At 38.6% G+C, this 16,171-nt stretch overlaps 1 long non-coding RNA gene across 1 annotated transcript in view; it reads right to left on the bottom strand.

Annotated features, from left to right (window-relative positions):
• Positions 1-10,345: 10,345 nt before the first annotated feature.
• LOC138689560 (uncharacterized) overlaps positions 10,346-16,171 on the bottom strand; it is a 201,002-nt gene continuing 195,176 nt past the window's right edge. The window contains exon 8 of the long non-coding RNA XR_011328434.1: positions 10,346-10,385. This is a non-coding gene — a long non-coding RNA (uncharacterized lncRNA). The remainder of the gene's footprint in view (positions 10,386-16,171) is intronic.

Here is a 16,171-nt window from a genome sequence, read left to right as displayed (position 1 = left end):
AGAGTTCTTGTGCACAATTAAAACAGTAAATAGTATTATACTCTGTGTAGCTCCTAGGAGTTCAGTCCCCCACAGTTATCTGTGGGATGCTTCACACTGCCACAGTAGGGCAGTTCAACATTTCAACCTCTTACGGTAAAAATTAACCTGTTTTTTCTAATGCATTTTGAACTCTATTCACAGAAGCCCACATTGCATGAAATTCACAGGCCCCCACAGAGATAAAATAATTCTCCCTTTTGGTGCACCACTGAGGAATGCTAAAAATAGCTGAACATACCAGAAAAAAAAAAAAAACAACCTCCTTTGGGGACCACAGTGTCTCTGCCTCACTAGAAAGAAGAAAACAGATATGCATATATTTGTACAATTACATCAAATTTCTGTATACTATACTTAGTTAAATAGTCTACATTCTGGAGAATCCTGAATCTCAAACCTAATTATTATACTTCCTGTCTATTCCAATTGTAGAAGAACAGCGTATTAATTTCAATCACTGAGTAACTAATAGCAGTTGCTACTTCCATTTACAGTGAAAACATATTAAATACCAACACATGTAAGAACCATGTAATCTGTGTGATATATACAGATATATGTGCACATATCTAAATGCAGATGCACTTATATGCAGATGTGTGTGTACCATTTTTTGCTGTGAAGAAAAATATTTCCTCTTTGCCATCTGTATCTTGTTATCTGACTTCAGCAGGTGGTTTAGCTGGGTGGAGTCCTGCGGCAGTGGCATAACGCTTACATAGAGAGGTTGGATTGACTTGAACCCAAGACAATTGCAGGACAAAGGTTTTTCATTAAATCCCTCCTGATTAGCCCTAAAAATGACACTGGTGACCTTGGAGACAGAACTAGGAGTTTTCTGCACTAGGAGCATTAAAGAACTGAAACTGTTACAGTCCTGATGAGGATATATAGGCAGATCTCAACACTTTGCCCTGCTCTACTCTCTTCTGAGTTATTTTTAGGAATATTTTAAGATGTTAGAGCAGTAAGACCAGATATAGTACATTTCATCTTAAACCATACCTGTATACTAGAATATACGGTAGAGGCATTGAATGACGCTTTTATAAACAGCACAACAAATTTACCTGAAGTAGAATAAAGGAGGTGTATGTTCATTACTGGCTGTGGTGAATTTCTTTTTGGATGCTGTGTGCTTTAACAGCACTCTATTCCTGCCTATATGCCTCTCTGAGTGAAAACGATTTTATTAGATGTTGCGGCAGCCTTCAGCTTATATCCACACAAACAAACAAGATATTACTTGGTGCCAAAACATTTGTATGGGTACCGAACAATCATCGTTAAAGCAGTCAACATTAAGCATTCAGAAATGGTTAACACTCAGAAGCATTTAGGTAGCTACAGATTTCCCATTGTTTAAAAATGAAAAGAGGTTTTATAACTGGTTTTCATCTACCTACAGAAATATTTTTTTTCCTATTTAATGAAAACACTGTGCTTATATATAAGATACCATCAATGTATCTTTGAAAAAAGGATATTTAGGAGTGGAAATGCTGAAATGTCCTTAAACCATTGATATTAAATATTACCCTGAATTAAGAATAAATGTAAATGACAAGCCAAGTTAGATACTACATCTATATGTAGCATACATTTTAACATTCATTATATAGGAGAGTAATCATGTTTTTGTGCATGCAAATGTTCTTGTAGCAAATGTAGTGAACACTGTGCTGTAATGAGATATGTAGGTCATATCATAGTGAAAGACTCTGTGAGGTTTAGCCACTTGATGCATTTGCAGGTGTGAAACATCTCAAAGGCTCCATTCTGATTAGATGAATTTCAAATTCTGTGACAAGCATTAACACGCTCTGTGCAGGATTGGGTGTTGAACACGCAAAGATATTTATAAATTCAACTTCATGCTCTTAATATTAGGGTAATCAGTTTGCTCTTTCCTTTTCATTTGTCATATTTATTTCATGTAGCACAAGAGATTGCCATTTCAAAGTATCCGTGTTTCCTTGGCTTAAGGAAAAAAAGAACTTATGTTTTCTACCCATAGCACATCTGTCCCCTAGCTGCTGAGTTCACTGTAATCTCTAAATCATGAGGGCCAAGGCAACAGAAGGCCAAGGATAAATTTTTGCTTTGCTTATTCTTTCTATAACCTTCTGGTTTTCATACTCTTCATTTTTTGATTTTGCACCAAAGTCAACCTTAACTCAGAGGACAGATTTTAATAACATGTCTAGGATTTGCCTGCTTCTGTAGCCAACAGTCCAATGGCCAACAGAGGAATGTGCTAGGCACGGTCTCTGCCTTTGATCCCCCCGGCCTTAGCAGCCCTGCATCCCCTTTCAGACTTGCCAATTGGAGAGAACCTTGGGCACGAGCCCACAGCAAGTCTCAAGCCACTGCATTTGCCACAAGATGCCTTCACTCTGTCTGTGCTCCACTTTTCTGCATCTTAATCTGATCCTCCTCCCTAAAAAGAGTCTAGAGTTACTCAAGTCTGAATGACATTCCTAATCCATCAGTAGGTAGGGCTGAACCATGGCTCAAGGCTTCCCTTATCCCTTAGTCCAGAAATGAAGCTTGGTATCTCTCTCAGAAGAGCCTGTACTTTATCTAGGCCATCAAGTCAGCCACAAAACCATGCAAGTTAATTGGAAGCATTAAACTGAGAAGGATTCTTAATCAAGCCATGACCGCTATTAGCAACTGAGTACTGGGGGAAAAGGTGGATAATAATTTTTTACTATACATAATGATTGTCTTAAATTTGCACATTAGACAAATCCTCAAACAGTGCATGGGGTCACCAGAAATCCTGCTCTGAGGTTCAGCAGTTGCACAAATACACATACAGCTTACGTGAACCAGAAAAATGAAACCTGTCCAAGATCCTAAAAGCTCCCAAACCGACATGCAGCTTTAATGTGAGCAACTGTAAGATGATTTATTTTTTCAGATCAAATACACAAAGTTCTGGATGTAATTCTGTTAAGCAGTTTTACATCTTGCCACTAGGACTTTTTTTTTTCCTCTGTGTTAAGCTTTAATATCCTTTCAAATGCATTAATGTGTCCCTGGAACAGACGCTTAGAGACTCCTGCATGCTTTGAATATTTCCACTTTAAAAACGGCTTTCAATACTTACTGAGACTTTATGTACCACCTCTCTGGCACCAGAGCTTGTAAAACACTAAGGGAAATGGCTCCTTGCCCAAAAACATGTCCGACAAGCAAAACCTTGCTTCAGGTCATCCCACAGACAGAAAAAAAAGAAAGGTGGGACCATATAAACCACCTTCTGGAGACTGATACAAATATTTGCTTCCCTTTCAGTCGGTTCACATCTCAGGGGCTTGCCTTTGAATTTCACGTGTGAACAGTTCTTGTATGCCAAAGAGAAGCTGGGGTGCAAACAGTTAGCTTCAACCAGTTTCTTTTTAAAAGCCTTGTGTCTGGTCCACTTCTTTTTGTCTTTAAATGCCATAGTGCAGCTCAAGATAATGGTGGGAGTTCATGCATTAGAAGGATAAATTTCAGACAAACAAGATATAATTTTTAGCCAAAGGTTCAATAAGCACTGTCTGAATTTCAAGTCTGAGAATAAGCCTGGATCCTAACCAAGTCTTGCATAATTACATTTTTATTGCAAAGAGTTTACACATGAAATATCTAATTAAGACTGCATGTTACCACCCTATAACCACTCACAGTAGTCTAGCGGGGCTGAAAAAATTTTCCTTGTAATGTTATTATTTCAAAAAACTATTTATTTTGAAATTTGATTCACTGGACATCTCTCAAAGCTTAGTCGAGTAGCTCTGGTTAGCTACCCAGGTGCTTCTCATTTGGGTTTTATCTTGAAAAGACACACTGGAAGAAAGTCTGGAAAATTAGTCCTGGGTGTAACAGCAAATCTCCTCTAGTCTCTGATCATATTGCTGTACTAGCACACAAGTACAGAATTACCCCACTCTCTGCGTGGTTCTCAGGAGCACTTTCAAAATGAGTTCTTTCTTTCCTACCAGCACTGAAGCTGCTTGGTAAATGTCTTTTACAGATCTATTGACATTCATGCTTTTAAAATAATAACTTTATGGACACTCCAGATAATGAAATAGAGCTCATGGCAAAATGTAACTGACCATCTACTTACTTGCTGGTCTGAGGAGGACTTTACACAGAAGCTGGCAAAATAGAAAAGCAATGTGCAGAGAGAATGTGAGGAGTGATTTGTTATGCAAACCTGACAAAACTCAATGGGGAATTTTGTAGTTTGATGAAAACAAGGATTAAAGCTAATAATAACAAACAAAACTGTAGTAGTATAAATAAACCACTAAAACACCACAGCATGCAGTTTAAAGTGCAATAAAGGCATGTTAGCCCTTTAAGTTGAATGAAGCCGTCTCTCCCCCCATCCCCCCGGCCCCCCCAAAAAAAAGCGTGCAAGCACAGTAATCTTTTTTCTGAGTTGGGAAATCTGGTTTTGCTGAGGGCTAAGAAAACCTTCTAAAAAATGTTGGCAGACCAAACAATAATGTGCATCTAAACATGCACTAGAGCACACAGCATAAGGAACAAAGAGGAGAAGTCAGGAGTGTTGCAGGGCTAGGAACTTACTGGGATCACATGGATGTTGTTGTGGGATAGCTTGCACAACTGCAGTGCTGCAGCGGGTGGATACCAGTTCTTCAGGAGGGACAGGTCAAGGTGGCAAGGAGGGGCAGTTTCCCTGTATGCAAGAGCACAGCAGGGATGCATGGAGCTCTGCCGAGGGATGAGTGACGAACCACTTGAGAGTTTATGGTTCAGGAATAGCATGCAGACCGACATGAGCAATGTTGTAGCGAGTGTCTGATCAGGGAAACAACTGGAAGAAGCGACTTGAGGGACAACACAGCATGGCACAAGCAATCCAGGAGGTTTTGACAATAATTTCATGATACATGTGGTCGAAGAGCTGATGAAGGGAGATGGTCTGTTGAATCTCATACTTACAGATGTGGAAGAACTGGTCAGGGATCTGAAGGTGTAAAAATCAAGTGAGGCCTTGGTGCAGCAGTCATGAAATGATGGAGTTCAGGATCCTGATGGGAGGGAACAGGGCAAAAAAGCAAGACTACAACCCTGTGCTTCAGGAGAGGAGGCTTTGGCATCTTCAGGGACCTATGGGATACAGTCCTGGAGAGAAGATGGGTCCAAGAGCCCTGATATTGATTTTCAAGGATCACCTCCTCCAAGCTCAAGAATGGCACAACTCAAGGTGCAGCAGTCACGTAAAGGTATCAGGAGGTCTGCATGGGTGAACAAGGAGGTCCTGACTAAGCTCAAATGTGAGAAGGAAGCCTACAAGAAGTGGAAGCAGGGACAAGCAAGATGAATATAGAGACACTGTCCAAGCAATGCATGGATGGTGTCGTGGTTTAACCCCAGCCAGCAACTAAGCACCATCTACAATAAAGTGCTAAAGACAAACACTTCTCTACTTAATAGTTTTTGCTGTGTAAGAGGCAAGTCAAAGGAGCTTACACAGTAACTAAGGGCAAACTAACTCTGAGAAGGAAGACCAGAGCTCTAAGTTTGTAATATATATTGCCAATAAGTCAACGTATTGAGGAAATGTAGCTATAAATTTCTTAAAGAGAAAAACATACTTTTTTAATTGTTACACTATACTTCGTGTTTTCTTGCGACATCTATTTTTGACTACACTGTACAACATTTTAGAATGGTCTAAATTAGTCTGTGGTGATTACCCACATTGTGCAATTTACTACTATTTTATTAATGCAAGATTAAAGATAATACTTTATTGAAGAGGTAACAACAGAATTAACCTCTATTTACCTTGACACAATAAAGATTTAATAAAACATGGGAAAATGTCAATGAACAGCGTAATTATTCTAACAAGAAATTTAAATGTAACTTAATTCTGTATTCTGCATGTTTAATGCTTTAAGATTAGTCATTATTGTTCTTTCCTCCCCTTTTCCAGTGCATATTTAAAAATATTTCAAGCAGTCTCAGACAACTTGCTTATTAAATGTATCCTAATTTATTTTCAAATTCAGAAACATTAAACCAAAAAACCAACTGTTTTTTTGAAAGAAATTCACCAGACCCCTACAACCAATATATATCTCCATATCTCACCCTTGTCCAAATTTTTTACTATTGAATCAGAGAAGATTCTTGTGGTTTTATTACATCAGACAGGCATCAAAGGGGCAGAACACATAGGATTGAAAAATAACACAGCTGCACTTTGCAATGGAGTGTTCTGTATCTGGCCGTGTTTTGTTGTTCATGTAATACTTTTCAATAAACAAAGATGTCAATCAACTTTCTTTGCAGCACATCACATTTCAGATTTAAACCACTTCAGACACAGAGCTGCCCCAAGCTCACACGTTTAACAGATAAAAATTCAGCTTTCTGTCAAGGCAGAATACAGTATTGATTGTAGACTGTATTTAGGCTGGTGTCTGTTGGAGCTATATTACTTTCAAACTCATACAAAGTCCACTATAGAGACATAACGTAAAATGTGTTTCTTTTCTAGTGTAAATTTTTTTTTAATGTTCTGCATTGATTAGTGGCAATTTCTAAATAAATGACAAAAAAAGCAGCCGGGGCTAGAGTCTATCCAGAAATCAGTGATGGGGGGAGTTACAAAAACATGATAGTAATCATGAAAACTTTGATCACTTGATTTGATTCTAGTGCTTTGTAAATTAGCATAATTATTCAAACATGCTTCATTAAAAATCACGACTGTATGAGTCCTTCAGTTTAATGATCCAAGAACATACAGAATGAGCTAAGCTTTAAATAAATACATCAACTTTGTACTAGATGGCCATGTCGGAGACTGGCAGGTTATTTGTTTCAAAAAAAAATACTGAATGCAATCTTTTTCCTTGCACGGTGTAAGAGACTGATGACTTGCTAAAAGGTGCAGCATGCTAGCTAGTATATTTTACTGTTTATCCTCACATCCACCTGAACTTCTCTTGGGATCCAAAAAGGTTAGATACTATGTCACTCCTAAGCTACTGGGAGATTGGCATAAAATCCCAGTAAATCTCCAACTAATTACATTTGAACTGTAGGTGTCACAGTTGATTTTGACCTTTAAAGGTTGGCAGAAGTTTGACAGCCCTTAAAGTGGCCCCACACTCTACAATGCTTGTCCTATCAAAATTAGAAGGAATGAATAGGCTGCAGAAATTAAATGTGTATAACAAAGTAAGTATAGTACCCTGTTTATTAATACACAACATCCCAGAAAAATCAAAGAAATACACTTATCCATGGCAACCAAAATCATCGAGAATGTGCTGACATTCTCCTAAAACTGTAGCTGACAAAACACCAGTTGGCAGCATTGAAGGTTAAGAGAAACTTAACAAATTTGACAGAGGAAAAGGAAAACAAATTCCAAGTTAAGTTGTCACTCTCTGCTTAATTCCCTATAGATAGATAGATAGATAGATAGATAGATAAATAGATATCTCGAGACATGGCAGGGCAGCTCTTGTGTGTTGCTGTGAGTCAGGTTCCTGTTAGATTGTTAGTCTTAATCTGGCTGTTTTGTTTAGGACTTTGCTTTTCTATAGTGTTGGCTAATAGAGAACCAACATCTTACCCACAACAATTATCTCTGCTGTGAAGTATCATTTTACAGCCCACCACTTTCACAAAAAATAAAAAAATCAGTTGCCCAGAAAAATGGTGCATGAAATATCTCACTGCTGGCTTTCCAGCCATGATTGAAAATGCCCTACTGTCCAGACTGTGAACATCCCAGCTGTCATCCAAGCACTATAAGATACTGAAACAAAGCCATGTGTCAGCAATACCAAGAGCTGGCAGAGAAACCTTTTTGTTTTAAAAATTCTAACAGAAATTTGCAAGGAAGAAAATGAAGAATATTAACTCTTTTACATTAAAAAAGTTGGCCTTATGGTCCATAAACATTGATTTAAATGAAAATGTTAAAATACTTTTGACAGAAAATGGGATGGCTTCTGAGAAGGTTAATTATATCTTATAAATGACTGCAATTCAGAAATCATCACCTTTTATTACATTTCTGCAATTTTTGGATGGAGTTTTCATACGACTGTGGTGGATTAAGCATTTCTTAACCCAGATTTGAATCTCAGTGACAGATTATGAAGATTATGTGTTTCATACCATCTACATGTTGTTAGCTATTATTTGCAGAGAGGCAGATCTCTGGAAGACTCTTGTGTTAAATGTTTTCTTTCAACAGCCAGGATTTTGTAGTGTAGTGGAGAAAGACACAGTGTTGCAAACTCCCAAATTGTGTGGGAGACAGGATTCTACAAATGATCGTGCACACTCTGGTATTGCTTGCTGCTCCTTAGGGACAAGCAAGCTTCATGTTTATCAGGTCACTAAGAAAAAGAAGTTGAGGATAAAAGAATGAGCTTACTTTGTTTTATCAGAGAGGGTCAAAATACTTAGAGTTGCAAATAAGGGAAATTAATTTCAAAAGAAAGGCCAAAAATAAGAAAGAACCATTCTAAACATGTTTATTTGTTGAGGGCTATGCTGATTATTTCACCATCCCAGCTACCCTGTGGGGCTGGCCACAGGAATTTCCTGCACAAGACAGGACTGGCACACTCTGGAGAGATCCTGGTGCTATGTACACTCTCCTTTTTTTAAAGCAGGCTACCCAAGCACTCTCCCTCCCATTGGAAATTGGGAAAATATTAAGAAATGAAAATGCTGATTACACTGTCTTTCCTCCTCCATGCTGTAATTTCCAACCCCTTCTTTTCCTGGCCCTGAGAATGATCAAGCACTATAACATCACATGGCAATGCAGAGGATTAGAGCATTTCCCACCACCCTGCCCCAACCCAATTAACCTCTTTTAATTAATATTTCTGCTGTGTTGCTTAATTTGCACTTCTTATGCTGGCTTCTCATGGCTTCTTTTTTTCACCCTTTTGAAGACACACAGGTAAAATTTGTCAGTAACAATCTTTGGAAAACAATACTTTTGTAATCATAATTTTTAGATTATAACAGTTACTCTGCCATGAAATTAGTGTAAAGACATGCATGATATAATCAATGGAGGAATTCACAATCAGGAGCTTAAACTCAGTGGCATGCATCCGTATACCCAGTTTATTTAGGGAGATCCTACTGGAACCCTATCACAGGTCTATAAAAGAAAAAAATGGCCCTATAAAATTAAAAAGTCCCTCCTCACTATCATACCAATATGAGAGGTTTTTTAGTTTTAGACTTTGGGCAAGATTTGCTTACAGTAACGCAATACTATTTTTTCTGCTGACCACAGAGACAACATAGTTGGTGATGCAGGAACTCTAGATCAAATGATAGCTGAAAGACTATTTTAAATTTATCTAGCCTGGATTTTCAGCCTACAGGTCATTCAAGCTCAACATTTCATTAATGAAACGTTGTCAATATTTCCCTGATATTGCCACAGGTTGACATATGGCATTATTCCAGCATAAGATTTTCACACATTAGTGACTGGGAAATCATGTATATTCCCCAAGACACCTGATGTATGATTAATTTTCTAATAGTCTTTCTGTATCAGTTTGAGAGGAAGGGAGATCTTGTACCAGGGAGGAAAGAAAGTGGCAACACCAGAAAGAAGACAGCCTTGGCTTCTTGCCTGGAGCGCTGAATTGGCCAGCTGCCCCATGTGGAAACCTTTACCATCCTACAGCCCGAATAACATGCCAGCAGCAAGGTGGCAGCTTGTAATGTACCTTGAGCAGAAATAGTGGCGACGTTGAAAAAGCTCCATGAAACCCTCTGTGAGAAATAGGAGGTAGTGCTGAGGGTAAAATAAAGGTGAGCCTGTTCCACCTATTGGGTTAGGGATGGGGCCTGTCAACATTTTTGAAGGTTAAAGCAAAGTTAGGCAAAGAAACAGTACTGAAGATTTGATAGAGGTAGCAGATGCTCGGGGATGTCCAGTTTTAATACCCTTTTGCTGAGTGTTAAGGCAAACTTTCATACATCTAAAATGAAGAAAGCTGGACAGATTTGGCATCTGAACAGGTCCAGGTCTGCTCACCATCAGGCAAGCACGGAAATCTTAGCAATGAGGGAACGGTTGTCAGTGAGATTGTCATTACTGAGCCACCCAAACTCTCCAGTCTAGACTAGCTGTTCTTGTCATCGAGTAACTGCCTATGTTAATAGAATAAGACACATCAACCACACACAAACCGGCAGACTGAAGGAGCAATTAAACCACTTTCAGGACCCAAGCTTTGCAAAAAAGAAAAGCCTTATAAACTTACTTGTTTTTCATTTCCCCACATTGGTTTGTATTTTTGAGGCATCTGCAATGAAAGAATGAAACTGCTAAAACAATGTCAATGTAAAATTTGTAAAATAATTTTCTTGCTGACTAAGCATGTATCGAGCAGCACCACTGCTGAAATGCAACAGTTGTGTTTTAAGCCCTAAAATACTGAGATTCGTAATGGAAATGCTGACAAAACCACTAACCAGTGCAGATCTGGCAGTGCTGCTACAATAACCATAAGGTAAGCAGTACTAGTCTTGCACGCAAATTAAACTGTCTAATGTACGAAAGTCCACTATGTCCTTCTAACACAAACTTCATTATCAGAAAGTTGGATCGGGGTGCTAAGCATGGGAATGATGAAAATGAATGTCAAAGACAGTCCATCCAACACATTAATTTCCAGTTTCAGGGAGACAGGCTGTGCACAGTGAGACAGACAGAGAGAGACGCAGAGAAACGAGCCCTAGTATTATAAATCTACAACACATATTTAATACATCTTTTACGCTATTTTTCAGTTGTTGTCAATGGTTTTATATCCCTGTTTATTTATGTCTGAATTTCTTTCACTGTAAATTAACCTTGCTGCAGAACAAAACTTTGCTCATGATGGGAAGGACAATGCTGTCCCTTTCTGTAATGTTTTTCCCATTCCCTATGGGGTCAAGATTGCTGAGCCACTGGTGAAGCTGAAACCAATGACTTTAAATGCAGAATATTGACAAAGAGGCAGAATGGAAACCCAGGTCTATGTAAGTGGAAAATCACACTCTGGAAAGGAAGGTGTCTGTAAGATCAGCCATTACAGACCCTAAGATTACTCTGGTGAAAATAACAGAAAAGTACTTCTAAGTGCTCTTTGCCAGCAGTGAAACAAAGCTGAAAGAGGCACACTTTAGGGGAAATAGGCCCCATCGTGGCATATAATGCTGATACCAAACTCCAGAAGGATCTTTTAAATGAGGGCAGTTGGAGAAGTTATCCCAGCAGCTCATTTGCACACTGAGTGCGAGGCCATCCTCTCCCCTCACCGACCTGCTGACACTTGTGCAGAAGAGGCTTACGAGGTGTTCCTGATCACGCTGGTCACAACGGGACGGGAAACCATAGCAGTATGAGAAGAAGCTGGCAGAAGGGCCGCGAAGCATTTAGTCATGCATTTGGCATACACCAAGAGCAGAAACATGCTCTGTAGCATTCAGGAAAAATTGATACTTAGGCTCTAAAAGCCAGTTGTCGTGGTTTAACCCCAGCCAGCAACTAAGCACCACGCAGCCGCTCACTCACTTCCCCCCCACCCAGTGGGATGGGGGAGAAAATCGGGAAAAGAAGCAAAACCCATGGGTTGAGATAAGAACGGTTTAATAGAACAGGAAAGAAGAAACTAATAATGATAATGATAACACTAATAAAATGACAACAGCAATAATAAAAGGATTGGAATGTACAAACGATGCGCAGGGCAATTGCTCACCACCCGCCGACCGACACCCTGCTAGTCCCCGAGCGGCAATTCCCTCCCCCCAGTTTATATACTGGGCATGACGTCCCATGGTCTGGAATACACCTTTGGCCAGTTTGGGTCAGCTGTCCTGGCTGTGTCCCCTCCCAACTTCTTGTGCCCCTCCAGCCTTCTTGCTGGCTGGGCATGAGAAGCTGAAAAATCCTTGACTTTAGTCTGAACACTACTTAGCAATGACTGAAAACACCCGTGTGTTATCAACATTCTTCACATACTGAACTCAAAACATAGCACAGTACCAGCTACTAGGAAGACAGTTAACTCTATCCCAGCTGGAACCAGGACACCAGTGCAGTTTTGCTTACATCTTGAATGACAGTGCTCTGGGTGCATTTAAGTCCACTAGTACAACTGATATTTGATTAAAATAAAATCTTGTAGTGCCTATACAAACACTTTTAATACCTCAACACATAATTCCATAGAAGTTATATGCACTTTACACATGTAATTCTCAAGAAATATTTTTTTCATACAATCAATGGGTGGATGTGAAACATTTTGTTCTTTCCAAATGGGCACCCAGTGTGTATGCTGTTTGAGGGTAGAGACCTAGCTGTCTCATCAAAACAGCATTTTCATGGTATCTGCTTGTACTTTCCTGCAATGTTCCGATATAATAAAAGTATAGCTTTTGTCATTGCACTTATTCATCTACAGCCAATTCAGTACATACACATTGCTGATGATAACGGAGACCAGAGAAAAAGACTGCCCAACCATATTCCTATTTGTCAAAGGAGCTAACCTTTCTTTTTTAAAGAAAATTTTGAGACAGATCTTAACTTCTCACTTCTCATTTTGATTACCGTCAGAAATAATGACCAAGATAGAAACCAAAGCCTCAAAATTCAGATTTGGCCTGAGCCCAGATTTAAGGCTTTGAGATACTTCAGGATACTTATTTCAGGATTTTCCTTTCTATTCTTTTAGAGATGAACTCTCACCACATAGTGCAGATGAAGGTATAAGGCCAAACTACAAAACCCCTAGGTCCTTTACATTCAGGGTGATTAGGCAGAACTATAGTAGCAAATCTCTGTAAAATTGCATGTATCCCCACAGCTGGTGTGATAGTGCAGCTGAATAACGCTCAGATCTGATGCTGCTTAGTAACCAAACTGCATCCAGCTTTTCAGATCAACAGAAAAGTTTCAGGATCTGAGCTAGACTGAAAAGAAGAGCATCTGACCAATCTATAAAGTTCCTATTGGTCTTTAAAGCAGAAAACATCAGGAGTGGGTTGTTAGATGAATTTAGCAGCAGGGAAGCCTGCAGCTCATCAGCTTTCTCTTCCTCAAAAGTAGGTACTTATTGCAGTCAAGAGGAATTATTGCTGGGGATCTCTGGGCACGGTGATGTTTTTGTTATAATAAAAAAGTCTGAACAATGCAACTGCACCCCCACAATCATCCCTTTTGTTTCTTCACTATAATAATACACTTCTTTGTGATGTGCAAGGTTTATACTTTGATTGCCAAACTGTTATGCATGAAAAGAGACAAACAAAATAACGGCTAGCATTGCTTGTCAGGTGGACAAAGCAAACCTGAGCTAGGCACACAGACTGGGTTAATTTCTTTTCTTCCTATACTTACTTCATCTCAGTTTCTTCATGGCAACAGTTTTCCTTGTGGAAGGTTGTTCACTCACTTTTGATGACCACAAAGTCTTCATCACAGATTCATATTTTGCTTCAAAAAAGACTTTTGGTGAAAACCTGGTCGTACTGTTATCAACAGGCCCCTTCTCTTTAGCTCAGATGAGTCTCAGCACTTTCAGTATTTTCACAAGAGTTTTCTCAATAAGGTCCAGATAAAGGAGAACTTAATAGAACCTGAAGACAAAGCTCTCAGAAGCCCTATCCTTAATGTGAGCACACCCATGCTGTTGACATATGACCCTATGAGAAAATGCTGGTGTTACCTCACAACCATTGTGGATCTTGGATCAGGCTTGGGACCAGCAACTCCTAGCCTCTGCTGGGCATCTAGCTCTCATTCCTAGCCAGTAAGTGGAGTAGGAGAGATTTCCATCTGTGGCCACACACCACCAGCAGTGTTAGTGTACACAGTCAACTTTCACCTCATTAGTAACTATCAATCACGGCTGTTGTACCATCAGTCTTCCCTCCACATCAGGCATGAAATATCTTGCCATGAGCACTGCCAAGCAGCACTGTAAAGTAACATATTGACAAAAAGATCAGCAATGAAAGGGAACTGGCTGTATCTGGGAAGGCCTATAAGCAAAAGAGAAACAGAAATCTAACACTTCAAAATGAAAACATTCCTTCATTTTCTTCATTATCAGGTATCTCAGAAAGTTAAAGAAGAAAAGTAACTTTTAAGGCAAATTCCAAAATGGTCGTTTCAGGAGAAACAATTGATAGTACCAGAAATAATCACACTTCACACCATTGTTGATTTTATTTTTGAATGTTCTTGGTTTGTAAAATATTGCAAGCCTACAATAACAGAAGACAATTAATAAGGACTGGACTTCCATTTACCGTTCTGCTACTCCCTGGCTGGAAGACCAAAAAAATTTTTTCCAACCTCTCAATGTTTTTTATTTTCAACTTGCAAAACAGATACAATAGAATGGAATTGAACTGTGACATTTAATTAATATATGTAAAACAAGAGGAGATTAGTAGACAATAAGAATTGCATATTTGCAAAGTACACATTTTGTCCCCCACAAAAACATGTGTCAATATTTGAAGGAGACTCAAGATGCCTTTTTTTCTGCTTTTGCTGTGCTTAAAAAAGTGGCACAAATAGGGTGAAGACTGCCCTGAAAATAATCATTTGAAAGGCATGTTATTCACATGATACTGATAAATTTCAGTATTGATTTCCTTGGCATAAAGGGGCTCCTTCCCTTACCATAAAAATATCATAAAATATGCAAATTAATCTTGTATTCAACAAGTCAAATATTTTGCATGTTTAATTTGCAAGTTAACAAAATTCAAACCATTATAAGGCTACAACCATGCCATAAAATAAAAGACATTGCACATGGCAGAAGCTGTACTGTTGCTCATTGATAAATTATTTCCTGGAATTCACATTAACAACCACATTACTGAAGTGCTCTCTAGCCCTGCAGTGTTACAGTTCAAGGTAATATGTGACAGATTTGAACATTCTTAAGGAAGAAAATCTCCAGAGTGTGTAGATCGCAGCTTTGCTCACTGGGAGATTACAGTGGTTTTTATATCTGTTACAAACGTGCAGTTATACTGATAACTTCAGAAGTGGAATATTACATATCATGCTAAAATTCTCCACCAGCCTGTTATGTTCTTTCTTTGTTTCTTTCTTGCTTGCTTTTTTTTTGTCTTTTTTTTTTTTTTTTTTTTTCCATTTAGCTATTGCTGGCTTGCCAGAGATCTTGAACTTGAGAAAGGTTAGACATCACAATGCTGGAGCAGTTTGTGAGCATCAGCAGATTTAGCTTGTAATTTCATTGATCTATGTGGGCTTGCTGTTTGCAAACCAGCTGCTGCACTGTTTCCCCACAGCTACTGATCTGAGTAGCATTGATTTTTTCCCTTACATTAACATAGCATTACTTCTTTAATGGGCAATAAATGACTGGATGTAAATACAAACAGGGCTGCAACAACAAAAGAAAAAAATGCATTAGTTCTTTTTATTTAAAGAACTCTATTAATATTTTCCACATAAAAAAATTAAAAGCATGAGTTATTGATCAAGAGAAATGTTATTTTTAGTGGTTTTATTTCCACACATTTCTTTTGCCAGGAAATCATCTTTTTTTCTTACTGTGTTTACTCATTGTCCAAAATGTTGCATCTTTCAAAGATTGCAGTTTTGCCTCAGTATAAATGGTAAAATAGATTTTTTTTAGGAAAAATTATAGAAAGCAACACAAAAGATTCTCTTCATTGTGCTTACATTAAAAATAGATGAACCTATATCAGTTATGAAGGAGACATCATCTGTTAGCTCTCACTTTTTTATCATTAAAAAAACCTGAATGGACTTCAGTTTCTACAGAGTGGATGTGACACCTGCAGCATGGCATGAACTGAGTATCTTACTTATAAAATGCTTAATACAAGGTCATGGTCTCACCACATGCTACTTTAGTCTTCAGTGGATAGTGTTTTAAATAATCTTAGAGATTTAAAATTCAGTGCAGTGTAGAAAGGACAGTGGGGAAAAAATAAAGCAAACAAAAACCCCACAACCAAATCTAAACCCCCCACCCCAGAACCTATTAGCTTAGTCATTTCTGAATGAACCTGAGCAGGCAAAGGT

Source organism: Haliaeetus albicilla, chromosome 17, assembly GCF_947461875.1.
Source record: "Haliaeetus albicilla chromosome 17, bHalAlb1.1, whole genome shotgun sequence".
Classification (NCBI taxonomy): Eukaryota; Metazoa; Chordata; class Aves; order Accipitriformes; family Accipitridae; genus Haliaeetus; species Haliaeetus albicilla.
The sequence above is the reverse complement of the archived record's forward strand: the minus strand, read 5'-3'. Positions and strand labels throughout refer to the sequence as shown.